Here is a 12971-nt window from a genome sequence, read left to right as displayed (position 1 = left end):
CATGCACAACCCCTTATTACTCTGGGCTTTCTTTCCCTGACCTAATCTTCTACTATTCCACTCCCTCCTGAACTTTCCTTTCCACTATGACTTCTGGAACTTCTGTTTCCAGGAAAACAAACTCCCCACATACTCCTCCTTTCCCCTAAAAGTTCCTTCTGCTTCTGAAACTGGCTAGTCCCAGAGGAGCCACGTCCCCTGCAGCTCTCTCCCAGAACACTGGGCTTTCTCCTACACCCGGGGACGTGGCCCCAGTCTCAGCAGCTGTGGACGTAGACGAGAGCACATGTTGTACTTGCCCCTTCACTCTCCCCCACCAGCAAACCCTCAGCTCCCAAAGTTTCCCCAGGTATGTGTTGTGGCCTCAGAGGGTCACTCACATGTTCTTGCTCTTCTGCCAAGCTCTTAAATAGAGTTCACTGCTTTTCAAGCCATTACAGGCTGGTCCTGATGCTACACCCGCCCTACCTCCCCCCGCCGCACACACACACTGCCCGCTGCTCCCTCGCCCAGCCAGCGGTCCCCCGTGCTGCATGACAGTGAGGCCCCATCTCCAATCTTGTGCCCCATAGACCCCAGATTCTCACAGGTCCCTCGTCAGTCAGTCCTATAGCTTCCACCTGAACCTCTCAGGGTCTCCATTTTCTTCCCTTTTCTCCATCTCTTCTATACACCCAGACGACAATGTCTTTTTTCCTCTTTTTTGTTTTTTTTCTCCAGCTTTCTTGAGCTGTAACTGACGAATTGCACTGAGTAAATGTAAGGTGTATAAAGTGACGACTTGATACATGTATACACTGCAAAATGATAACTACAAGAAGCTTGGTTAACCACATACATCACCTTATGTAGTACTTTTTTCCCCTTTTTCCTTTTTCAGACAAGAAAAAAAGTGAATAGCATCCATGCATATTGAGAATACAAATGAACTCCAGAGGGTGGGGATTATTGACAGCCCACACAGCAAGCTTTGGTAGCATTTTACACCCATAAGCATCTCTATCTTCTAGAAAGTCTCTAGGTTTTGTTTTCAGGATATCACATGCTTTGATCTAACTCCTTCTCCCTGGCCATGTCTTCTCCTTTGGAAATTCTTTTCCATCCCATGTCTACAGGCAGATGTTCCTTTCTTGGGCCCCACTTTCCTTTCACTGTACATACTTCTGTCCGCCAACCACACTCACTTTTACAGCTTCAGTGGCCGCGGGTAGACCGAGGACTCCCTAAACTACAGCCTTAGCCTAGACCCCCTTTTCTGCCCCAGAGTCCCGTATTTCCCACTCATTGGACATCTAACTCTTCCTGCATGTCTTCCAGATCCCTTATCATCAGCATGTCCTAACTCAGTCCTACCCCACACCCTAGCTCTTCGCCTAAGTTCCCCATCTCTGCAAATGGCACCATCACCCTTCTGGTTGTCCAGCACTTTGATTCCTACTCCTCACTTTACAACCAGTGACATACAAAGACAAGAGTCAAATCCTGACCTCATGGTTCAGGTCAATATGATTCCCTCTTGGATAGCCTGTGGAATGGGGCTCCCCACCTAGAGTTTTGCCCTCCTCTGAGGCCATGCTCTCCAATCTATTTCTTATCATTTCTACTCTGTTTCATATAATTTGCACAGCACAGTGGGATAACCATTTGAGGCTTCTGGAAGAAGCCACCAGGTTTTGCTGTTGCCCCAAAGCCCAAGAGGTTCATAATTTGGGCTCTTTTTAAAGCCGCTCATGCCACCCCAGGAACCTCTGGGCTGATTTCTTCACCCTGCTGCAGTCAGAGTGGGCTTTCTAATGTACAGACCTCACCAGGTCACTGTCCTGCTCAGACCCCTTCCGTGGCTTCCCACCAGCCTGCATGGCTCTGCAAGATCTGACCCTGCCTCCTGCTCTAGCCTCCTCCCTCCTTGTTTTCTCCTCACATCTCCTTCCTCAAGGTCCAGTCACACCAAAATGACGTGCAGTTGTTACCCAGACAGGCCTGTGAGCTCTTGCCCCTAGACTTCCTTGCCCGGCCCACAGCACTTGGTACTCCCCAAAAGCCAGCCCTCACTATTGTCCAACACAGACATTCACGGAGGGCAGAACCCTGCCCAGAACTGTGTTGGGCACATAGTGAGAACCTAAACATTTCCTGAAAAGTGAATGAAAGAATGCATCAGATTTTGTGATAAAGCACCAAACCAAGGGGGAGAAACTTGGGTTCCTGATGGGCCTCCAGCCCACTAACCCACTCCAGATACTCCTACCTGGGCCTCAGTCTTCTCGCCCATCAAGTGAGAGAACTGGTCTCTGAACTCTTTTTCCAGCTTCAAAGGCCTGTGCTCCCCAGGGCTCTTTGGATCCCAGCAGTTCTATAAAACTATGTAACTCCTGAACTTTGCAAATAGAGGTTTAAATTGATAACAATTGCTACAAATTTCCTCACCAGCAGAAATTGGAAAGTAACTAAATGTAAACTAGTATATTTTTAATAATACTTTTTTTTTTTTTAAAGTAGGTTCCACACCTAGCACAGAGCCCAGTGTGGGGCTTGAACTCATGACCCTGAGATCGAGACCCAAGCTGAGATCAAGAGTGGGATGCTCAACCAACTGAGCCATCCAGGTGCCCCAGTTTTTAACAATACTTTTTACTAAATTCCACATTTGGGGAAGGCAGCAAACTTGGCTCCTCCCTACTCCCCAAGCCCCACTCCTGGTGTTTGGTGTTTGGCTTGAGGAGGTAAGGTCGTGACTGTGCAGGAGGGAGGGTTTCACAGTCCCTGTGCCGCCTCTCTTCTTGCCTTCATTCCCTTCTCCTCCCTCCTACACCCAGTTTATTTGGTTGGAGGAAAGAAAAGATACACTGTTTCAAGGCTGACTATGAAATAAGGTCCAAGGGAAGGAGGTGAAAAGGTAAGTAACACAAGGTCTGAGGCAAGCTCTTCAGTAAGTCCTTTCAAGGTTATACTGATCTTCCCAAACCATAGTCACCAAACAAAAAGCTTTAGTCATCAGGAGGAAAATGGGTTACATTCATGCTACACTTTATGTTGGGCAGTGACTCTAAATGAAATGGAAGCTAATAAATGACCCAACTCAAGAAGAAAGAAAAGAAAGATCAATCTTCCAAGGGAAGAGAAACTAAGAAACTCCGCCACTTCTAAGGACCTTTCCTCCTGCAATTCTCTTGGTGTGTTTAAGACTGAAATCAAGTCTCGAACCAAAGTGATTACTCCCATAAGAGTCTCTGCCAGGTAGAAATGTTACAGTTGAAAGACCTGGCTAATAAGTGCTAATCAAAATAATATTGGCCATCAAATGCTAGACCACTGCACTATTGTCTCTATTGCGGGGAGTCTGAAGCCTTATTCCGTAGTCTTCTTGTTCATGTGTGTTTGTTCTTTTGTTTGAGAGAAGCTATTGCTGTACTAACCACACACACACACACACACACATAACTGACCCCTCCGGGATACAATCTAAATCTACATGCTAATGATGATTTTTATTTCTATCGTTCTTTTATACCTTTTTAAAAGAAGATTTGTTTGTTTGTTTGTTTATTTATTTATTTATTTATAGACCACGTGAGTGTGTGTGCCTGGCGCAGAGGGAGAGGCGGGGGAGAGGGAGAGAATCTCAAGCAGACTTCCCTCTGAGTGTGAGCCCAATGTGGGGCTCAATCTCACAACTATCAGACCATGACCTGAGCTGAAACCAAGAGTCGGATGCTTAACCAAATGAGCCACCCAGGCGCCCTTAGTTCTTTTACCTCTATGGGTATGTATTAGTTCACCTCCACTCACATTTGGTTCTTTAAAATTTTTTTAATACTCCAAAGAGAGTAGTAGACAGGACTTGAGATTTGAGGGTGGGAAGTGTGAATGAGGAGTGACAAGGGAAAACATTACAGGAGGGAGGGAAGTGCAAGTTAAAATGTGTTCCTGCTTCGGCAGCTTATCATTTTGCAGTATGCTCCCCGCAGATAAAATGATTTTTCTTCTGGCGTTACAGTGAGAGGTGCCAGGGTTGTTTTGATAAGCCTGCCTCCTGGGAGTGGCTGCTTGCAGAGGATGGGCCCAGAGCTCTGTTTTCCAGAAAGTAGGGTCATCAGTCCCCTGGAGTTCAAGGGTTGGAACTGACCAACCCTAGAGAGAATGGGAACAGTTGTTCTGGTCCTCCAGGAGTGAATGCCAGAACACAGCTTCCAAAATGGAGAATGTCCCGCCTGGGTCCCAGAGATGAGCAGTCCAGGCTGGCACTCTTGGAGCAACCCCAAGTGAGGGCCTTCCTTGGCTAAGCCTAGTGCTGAGGGAAGGAATGTTCTTACCTGGGTCCACGGGGCACAACCACTCAGCGGCCAGTAGTAATTATCTATGATAATGGAGGACCAGCCTCAAAAAATGACACTAAATACCAGTGAAACACGATAGCCATAATGGCCATCTACATTGAGTGGACATGAGTGCCTTCCTAGCTAGCGGTGAGTGACATCCTTTTAAACAGGGCAGGCCCTGAGGTTTTTAGCAGATGGGGAAGGGGAAGACTTGTATGCTTTACAATGCCTTTGGCTTGTGTGCAAGCCCACCCTCAGATATTTAGAGAGTTCTTTCAAGGTCTCAGGTACTTCTTGCCTGTCACACTATAAACCACCTATTTGGACAGAAAAACACTGTGACAACCCTTGCTGTAAGGCTGGAGTGAAGGGGACACCAGGGAAACAGGATAAGAACTCTGGAGAGAGCCCTGTGGCCACCTGAACACTGGGGTGGCCAGTTGGGGGTCACCCAGAGGCCTTCACCTTCTCACCCTCTGGTCAGCTCTTCTTCATGGATCCAGTGATTAAGTCCCAACAAAACCACTCATTGTAACAGAGACCGAAACACTGTAAACAGTAAAACTTACCCTGGATCTCGGCTTGTTCTCTCTGCCTCTACCTTCTTCTGGGGCAGGTAATGGATCAGTTATGATAATTTTGTTTGCAAGTAAGTAATTGTAATAGTCATTTTAAAAGAAATGTTTTAAAAATCTCAACTGGCTACTTGGTACTGTAGCTCCGAGGTGACTATCCTCATGGAATTTATAGCTTCATGGCAAAATAAGAATAATACATACGTATTTACTAGGAAATGGATTAATTCTATTTATTTTTTTCACTTATTGAATACCTACGAAGTACAGGTATAAAAAGATGACTAAAGGTATATTAAGATAAATAAGAATATGAGTTCTTTGAACCTAGGGAGAAAATTCTCACCATCCAAATTGGCACATTTCAGATGTTTTTAAATGGTTGGAAGACAAAATGTATTTTCCTATAGACGTGGCAAGAACTAGACAAAGGAGGAAAGGAACATCATCATAAGAAAAAAATGGGTCTGTCTCTTGGTTTTAGCACTAGTTGGGATTAACAACTTTGTGCTATGGAATTTAAGGGAAAGAAAGGAAACAATGGAAGGGTTCTCAGGGCAGGTCACAAAGCACAGAACAGCTTGATCACTTTCCAGAGTAATGGTTTTGCATGGGGGCCAGGTGGCCACCTCCTTCGTCTGTGGTCATACAAAGGTCTTTTATAACTCGGATTTCTGTCCCTTGTTCATCACTGCATGCACAGTCCAAAACCCTGTTCTAATCTCCAGTGTAATTAAACCTGATACTGAATCTCTTCTCTAGTTTCATACATTGCCCAGAATCTTCATCTATGAACGACCCCCTCATTTATCTTTGGCACAGTCACCTTCTCCTTTAGGGTACGACAGAAATCTCACTGTTATAGAAAGAACCTTTTTGACTCAGGCTAGATGAATATCGTTACCACCACATTTTGACTCTACCTAGAGAGAGGTGATCTCTATTTTTGTACGTATTGCTTAGACACTCCTTGTGCTGCTTCTAATCTATATGGCCTCAGAGCGCCTTTGAAAGCTTTTTTTTGCATCCTAGAGCCATTTAAATGAGGGGAGTTTTCAAAATCAGAGGATTTTTAAAAAATGGAACCATTTTATGTTAAATATTTTTTTTCCTAAAATGAACTTCATTTCAAAGGCAAGTATTAAAGGTTGTTTAGTGTCTCATAACCTATCATTCATTATTTATTTATGATTAAAACTAATCTTTAAGGCCAAATACACGGTGGAGGGAGTGGATAGACCCATCCAAGGCTGCAATGAATGGATAGAAATTATTACAGATTTTAAGAACAGCATTTGGGAAAACCAAACAATCATGCTAGTCATTACTCGAGTTACTTAATGGCAACACATGGGCTTATTTAACAGCGGGTGGTTTCTTCATATTCCAGCTCGCAAAAGTACAAAAGCACTTAGTATATGCAGTGAGTGGATTCCTCATTAAATTGGATCCAAGTTTAATTAGGGACTCGCTATACGTAGTTTTATTTTCAGGGAAAAAAATCACACGAGAAACCCCATCACTCCTATCTATCCGTTGTTTGGGAGTATTGGAGCAGCTGAAAACTACATAAATATTTACAGACGGACTTCAGTTTTAGTCATGAATAGCTGCTGACTTAATTGTGGATAAACCACATCTTAGTTGGTGCTTAAGGACCAAGGCCAAGGGTTTGACATCTACTTGATGCTCATTACACAGAGATTTTTTTTTTTTTTAAAGCCATTGTTGCCTCAGAAGTATGTGCCTGTGGTCAAGGGAAGCCAGCAGTGGAAGCATGAAGCTGACCGAGAGATCAGTCCAAGTGCACGTATGTCTTCTTGAATGAGCGGCCTCTGGCGCCGCCAGACGGGAAGAGTGAGTTCTTTTGGTTCTTTTTACAGATATGGACGTACCATCTCATTTCACAAAGGGTTTAAGGCATACCAACATTCTTAACCCACAATTTAAAAGCTGATCCTTGAGAAATCTGCAAGAGATGAAGGAAATCACCTGTGAAAACAATTCTAAAAGTTGAACTTGCAACTGTCTGGTGTTCACCCCTGTATATGATTCCCACCCCTGAGGGTTGGGGGGGGGACCTGTGATTTGTTTCTAATCAAAAGATTGTGGCAAATCGAATGGGATGGCACTCCCGTGATTACGTTCCGTTTGTAGGAGTCCAGCTTGCTGGCAGTCTTGCTCTCGCTCTCCCACTGGCTTGAGGAAGCAAGCACCAACTCTGTGAGTGGCCTGTGAAGGGACCCGCACGGCAAGGACCTGCAGGTAGCTTGTCAGAGGGCTGACAGCTTCCAGGAGCTGGTTGGCCAACACCCTGAGTGAGTCTCAAAGTGGACCCTTCTCTGTCAAACTGTAAGACGAGATGACAACCCCACCAACACCTTGGCTGAAGTCTTGTGAGACCCTGAAACAGAGAACCCAGTTAAACCACACCTGGACTCTTCCCCACAGAGACTATGAGATATAAACGTATGTTGTTTTAAGCTTCAAACGAAAATAAAAGTTAAACTAACTAGGAATATTTTTTTCCAGCAACTCTATATGCAGAAGGATTTTAAGTTCAGTAATTCTCCCCTCTCTAATTTCCTGAAAACCTTAAGGCCTACACTATCCAAGAGAAGGAGAAAAGGGAAGTCAAAATGGCAAATACAGAAAGTTTAGCAGTAATATTTAAGACATAAAGGAGACAGAACTTGCTAGGAGGGAGTTTGTGAGATGATTAACCATGGTCATTCTTAGTAGACATTTTGCTATGTTTTTTCCTCTTTTCCTTTTTCTCCTCCTCCTCCCTCTATGTTCCAGAAAGGATGCTTTGCACTTTGCATATATTACCTCTTTTAATCCTACACATGTATTTTTCTCAGATTAACAAACTATGGCTTAGATTGATTAAGTAGTTTTTCTTATCTAGTAAACAAGGTAGAGGTAGGATTCAAACTCCGATCTGCTGAACACAGATGCCCATATTCTTTCCACCACACTAAGGCCTAAGGAGGAGCCCAGAAAGTCTTAGTGTCTACAAATACACAGGGGTTGGTGGACAGTCTCTAATTCCTCAGAGGCTACTCTTTCTCTTTTCTTCCCTCCCTCCCTCCTTACCTCCCGCAGCGTCCCCCCCACAACCTACCTCCCTTCTTTCCTTCCTTCCTTCCTTCCTTCCTTCCTTCCTTCCTTCCTTCCTTCCTTCCTCCCTCTACTACCTATAGCATTTTGTAATGATTGTGTCTTTGGACCAAGAATGTGTTGGAGTAAGGATTGTTGAATGCAAAAGTTGCTTCAAAAGGAGTTTATATAAGTAAGAGCACATATTTATACCTGAAACAATATTTTCAAAATGACTAATACACATTATACCTTGCCTTTGTGAATATATGACCATTAGAGTTAGACCTGGATCCATCTGCTTAAAAGAGAAATTAGGAATATTAGCTTCTTTTTTTTAATTTTTATTATTTTTTTTAATTTTTAAAGATTTTATTTATTTATTTGACAGAGGTAGAGACAGCCAGCGAGAGAGGGAACACAAGCAGGGGGAGTGGGAGAGGAAGAAGCAGGCTCATAGCAGAGGAGCCTGATGTGGGGCTCGATCCCAGAACTCCGGGATCACGCCCTGAGCTGAAGGCAGACGCCTAACCGCTGTGCCACCCAGGCGCCCCGGAATATTAGCTTCTGACATTCAAAAATAAAATTCTGAAACCAGATGAGCTTTATAAGACATGCTACATTATTGTCTTGAGAAAAAAGTACCTACAAATCTTTTATCTCCTCCATTAGCATATCAAGGATTGAACTAGGCCAATTTTATGACTGGGAGGTCCACAGAGGAAGAGGTAGGACAAAGTGGACCCTTTTCCACATCAGGGTTAAAAAAATTATGCATCTATGATGCATTAGTTTGTGTATCAACTTGCCTAGGCCGTGGGATATCCAGATAGATATCCAGTTAGACATGATTTCTGCGTCCGTCTGTGAGGGTGCTTCCAGGAGACATTCGCATTTGAATCCGTAGACTGAGTGAAGTGGACTGTCCTCCCCATTGTTGAGGGGCCTCATCCCATCCAACGTGGAGTGGGCCTGAATAGAACAAAAAGGGGAGGGAAGAATTTACCCTGCCTACTTGCTTGAGCTGGGACATCCGTACTCTCCTGTGCTCAGACTGGGATTTATACAAAGGCTCCTGGTTGGCAGGCTTCTGGCTGGGACTAGAACTAAACCATGGGTTTCCCAGAGCCTCCAGCTTGCAAACAAGAGATCATGGGGTTTCTCAGCCTCCATATTCTTCTGAGCCAATTCCTCATAATCAATCTCTCTCTCTTTCTACATATGTGTGTATGTCTGTATATATATGTGTATGTATGTGTGTACACACACACACGCTCTCTCTGTATTGGTTGTGTTCTCTGGAGAACCCCAATATAGCGCCCTACAACATGGCTGTGCAGAGAGACCGTACCTTCTTCATTTTACTCTCCAGTTGATCTAGCACATCTGGTGATCTTCCTAACGGGCTTCTACTCACAAGTTCTTAGAAAAACAATGTTTTGAGGGGCGCCTGGGTGGCACAGTCGTTAAGCGTCTGCCCTCGGCTCGGTCGTGATCCCGGTGTTCTGGGATCGAGCCCCACATTGGGCTCCTCCGCTGGGAGCCTGCTTCTTCCTCTCCCACTCCCCCTGCTTGTGTTCCCTCTCTCGCTGGCTGTCTCTCTCTGTCAAATAAATAAATAAAATCTTAAAAAAGAAATGTTTTTAAATGAAATTTCCATTTGAAGTTTGTGATATAAAAGGTCTAGGTAGTGTTTGGCCTTGTGGAAGCAACTGCGGAGGCCCCTTCCTCTCTGAGGCGGGTCTGGATGAGGAGGAAAGAGGCGCTTCTGTGACTTTGTACAGTTGGCTGGGGGAAGGCAAGGTCCCTAGAACCATGCTCAGTGTTTGCTTTTGTACCTGGAGGCTGTGCACAATCCCTCATCTACTCAGTCCCTTCTCTGTGCTGCTGGACTTCATGGCTGAAGTCTGAGGCTGGCGTGAGTGGGGACTCTCACAGTGTGGGCAATGCTCCCGGTGGCCCCCCGAGCAGCCTGGCTTTCCCAGACTCCTGTTGCCTGCAGACCCCTGAGTCTGCCACATTCTCTCTCTGGTCTTTAGCTTTGCTCTCCACCCAGTCTCGGGGTGAGGAGGAGCCACTTGCTCTGCCTCTCGGGGCCTCAGTGTAGACCTGCGGCTCCCACGTCACCGTCTGTACTGCATGGGAGCTGGGAGTGGCAGCTAACGTGAGGGCCTCCTCTGTCCAACGTGCTTCATCGACATGGAAGCTCCCTCGCTGGGACAGGCAGCCTGAGGGGGTGCTTTAGACGAGTCTGAACCAAGCTGCACGTCCATCTTCCTCCGTCCCTAGTTCTGATTTAAGGGAAAGCAGGAGTAATAAAGACCACCCAGTGTCGCCAGGAGACTCTGTCCCTTTTCTCGGTAGTTGCTAAACAACTTTTACGCAAACTACCAGGCAGCAATGTTAAGGAAGCTTCATGAAGTTTCAAAATCAAGTCCAAGATTCCACAGGATTTGACTGAGTCATCAAAGGTCATTGGAAAACCGAGAACTGCGGTTCTAAGGCAAGGCCTGCAGGAAGAAGAAGGAACATGAAGAGAGGTGAGCAGAGGCCCTGAGTTGCTGCTAGTCTTCGTGTTATCCCTTTGGTGTCCGGGGCAGGTTCAGATCAGCAGGAAGGACCGTAGCTGCCAGCGTAAACAATGACCTCACGCAGACTCCGTCAAGTTCTTCCTCAGACCCTTCACACTCACGGGCCTGGATTTAGAGTTACAACTGCAAAGCCTAATAATTAATATATCTGATATATGTCATAAATAAAATATATATCATATATATAAAACAAAGGATTGCCAAGGTGAAAAAAAAAAGAATTAATAGGACTGGTAGATAAAGTAAAACAACAACAACAACAAAACTATTAGAATGTTAAGAAAAAGAAGACAAAGGGATAAAAAGTAACATCCAAGTTTCAGCATTTATGTTCCAAAAAAAGTGGAGAATTGGAGAAGAAATTATAAAAAAAAAGTACAAAACATTTCCAAGATCTGAAGAAAGAGATCACTCTGCCGAATATGATAAACTAAGCAAGATCCGTGCTAGACATATCACCATAGAATTTCAGAACACAAAAGGTAAAGAGATCATTAAAAGACTCAGAGAAAAGGGGGATAAACACACTACCAAGTAAAGGAATGAGAATCCAATTGTCACAAAATTATCAGCAGTAATATTAGGTGCCAGAAGACAATGACATAACTTCTTCAGCATTCTGAGAATTCTAGATTTGAAAGCAGAATTCTATACCTTGTCAAATTTTTGTGAAGGTAAATTAAAGATATTTTCAAATATGCAAAGACTTCAAAAATTTACCTCTGTGAGCCGGTTCTCAGGAAGTTACTTGAAGATTAGTATCTATAAAACAAAAGGAATAAACAACAAAGTGAAAGACAAGAGATCCACAAAGGAATTGATCGATTCTGGCTTGCCACTTGCAGTGAGTTTACATTATAACAGACAGTGGAAGGCTCTGGAAGGGATGCTTTAGGGGTAAAAAGGAGATTGTGATGTTAATTTTGTAGAGAAGTAAATGTAATCCTAGCACACTATTTTGCCCTGTAGTGAGCAACATGTTCAAAATTATGTAAGCTTACTATTTTTCAATTTTTAGAATCAATCCTCAGTCAAGACAGATAAGACAATTATGATTACAGAATAAAATGAAAAATGAACAGTTTACAGCAACATTATTCATAATAGTAAAAAAAGTGGAAACAACCAAAATGTCCATTAACTAAGACCAACAAAGTGTGGTATATCCATGCAACGGGATATTGTTCAACAATAAAAAGGAGTGAAATACTGATACATGCTAAAACATGGGTGACCCTCAAAAACATTATGCCAAATTAAGAAAGTAAGTCATAAAGACCATATATTGTATGACTCCCTTTACCTGACCTGCCTAGAATTGGTAAATCTATAAAGACAGAAAGCAGAGTAGTGGTTGTGTAGGTCTGGAGTTGTGGGGAAAAGGAAAGTGGCTGCTAATGGGAATGGGATTTCTTTTTGCGGTAATGAACATATTCTAAAATCAGATTATGGTGATGGCTGCACAACTCCGTTGTGCACTAAAACCATCAAATTGTACACTTTAAATGCATGGACTTTATGACGTATGAATGATAGCTCCATCAAGATTTTTTTTTTAAAGCAAAGCTAACAAAAGTTGGGAGGTTGAAGAGAGGCGTGGGGTGAAGAGAAGAGCCGAAGCGGTCATGTTATCATCTTACTTACCGGGGCTTAAGACATAGTTGAAAACAGACAGAATACGGAATGGAGGTTTAATGAACAAAGTATAAGGGTAACCGTTAGAAGAATTCAAAAATAACTTATCAAGGGGCGCCTGGGGGTCTCGGTCGTGAAGCGTCTGCCTTCGGCTCAGGGCGTGATCCCGGCGTTCTGGGATCGAGCCCCACATCAGGCTCCCGCTGGAAGCCTGCTTCTTCCTCTCCCACTCCCCCTGCTTGTGTTCCCTCTCTCGCTGGCTGTCTCTCTGTCAAATGAATAAATAAAATCTTAAAAAAAAACCAACCAAAAAACCAAAAAATAACTTATCAAAATTGGGAAGAGAAAGAGAAGAATGAAGGTGGAAGGTGTTAGTGAGCTAAGTCTTTGTCTTTCTTACTACAGGTGGCATGTACTATTTAACGTTGATAAAATAAAAACTAGAGATAGATGCATATTATTTAAAGTGTTGGACGTAACCCCAGTATCAGTAAAAGGTAGTTACCTCTGGGGAATGGAATTGGGACAGAGACGAAAACTGAAGTTTCAGTAAAAATGCTTTTGTTCTGGTTTTTTTTTTTTTAAAGATTTTATTTATTTATTTGACAGAGATAGAGACAGCCAGCGAGAGAGGGAACACAAGCAGGGGGAGGGGGAGAGGAAGAAGCAGGCTCATAGCGGAGGAGCCTGATGTGGGGCTCGATCCCATAACGCCGGGATCACGCCCTGAGCCGAAGGCCAGACGCTTA

At 43.9% G+C, this 12971-nt stretch overlaps 1 long non-coding RNA gene across 1 annotated transcript; it reads right to left on the bottom strand.

The window, feature by feature from the left end:
• Positions 1-5163: 5163 nt before the first annotated feature.
• LOC117802915 lies at positions 5164-12450 on the bottom strand. Its single transcript, XR_004626422.1, has 3 exons — positions 11308-12450; positions 9835-10506; positions 5164-7298 (listed from the first exon to the last, which is right to left on the bottom strand). It is a non-coding gene; the product is annotated as an uncharacterized LOC117802915 (long non-coding RNA).
• Between the last annotated feature and the right edge of the window lie 521 nt (positions 12451-12971).

The sequence above is a fragment of the Ailuropoda melanoleuca genome, chromosome 1 (assembly GCF_002007445.2).
Source record: "Ailuropoda melanoleuca isolate Jingjing chromosome 1, ASM200744v2, whole genome shotgun sequence".
NCBI lineage: Eukaryota > Metazoa > Chordata > Mammalia > Carnivora > Ursidae > Ailuropoda > Ailuropoda melanoleuca.
This window is presented reverse-complemented; position numbering and strand designations above follow the sequence as displayed.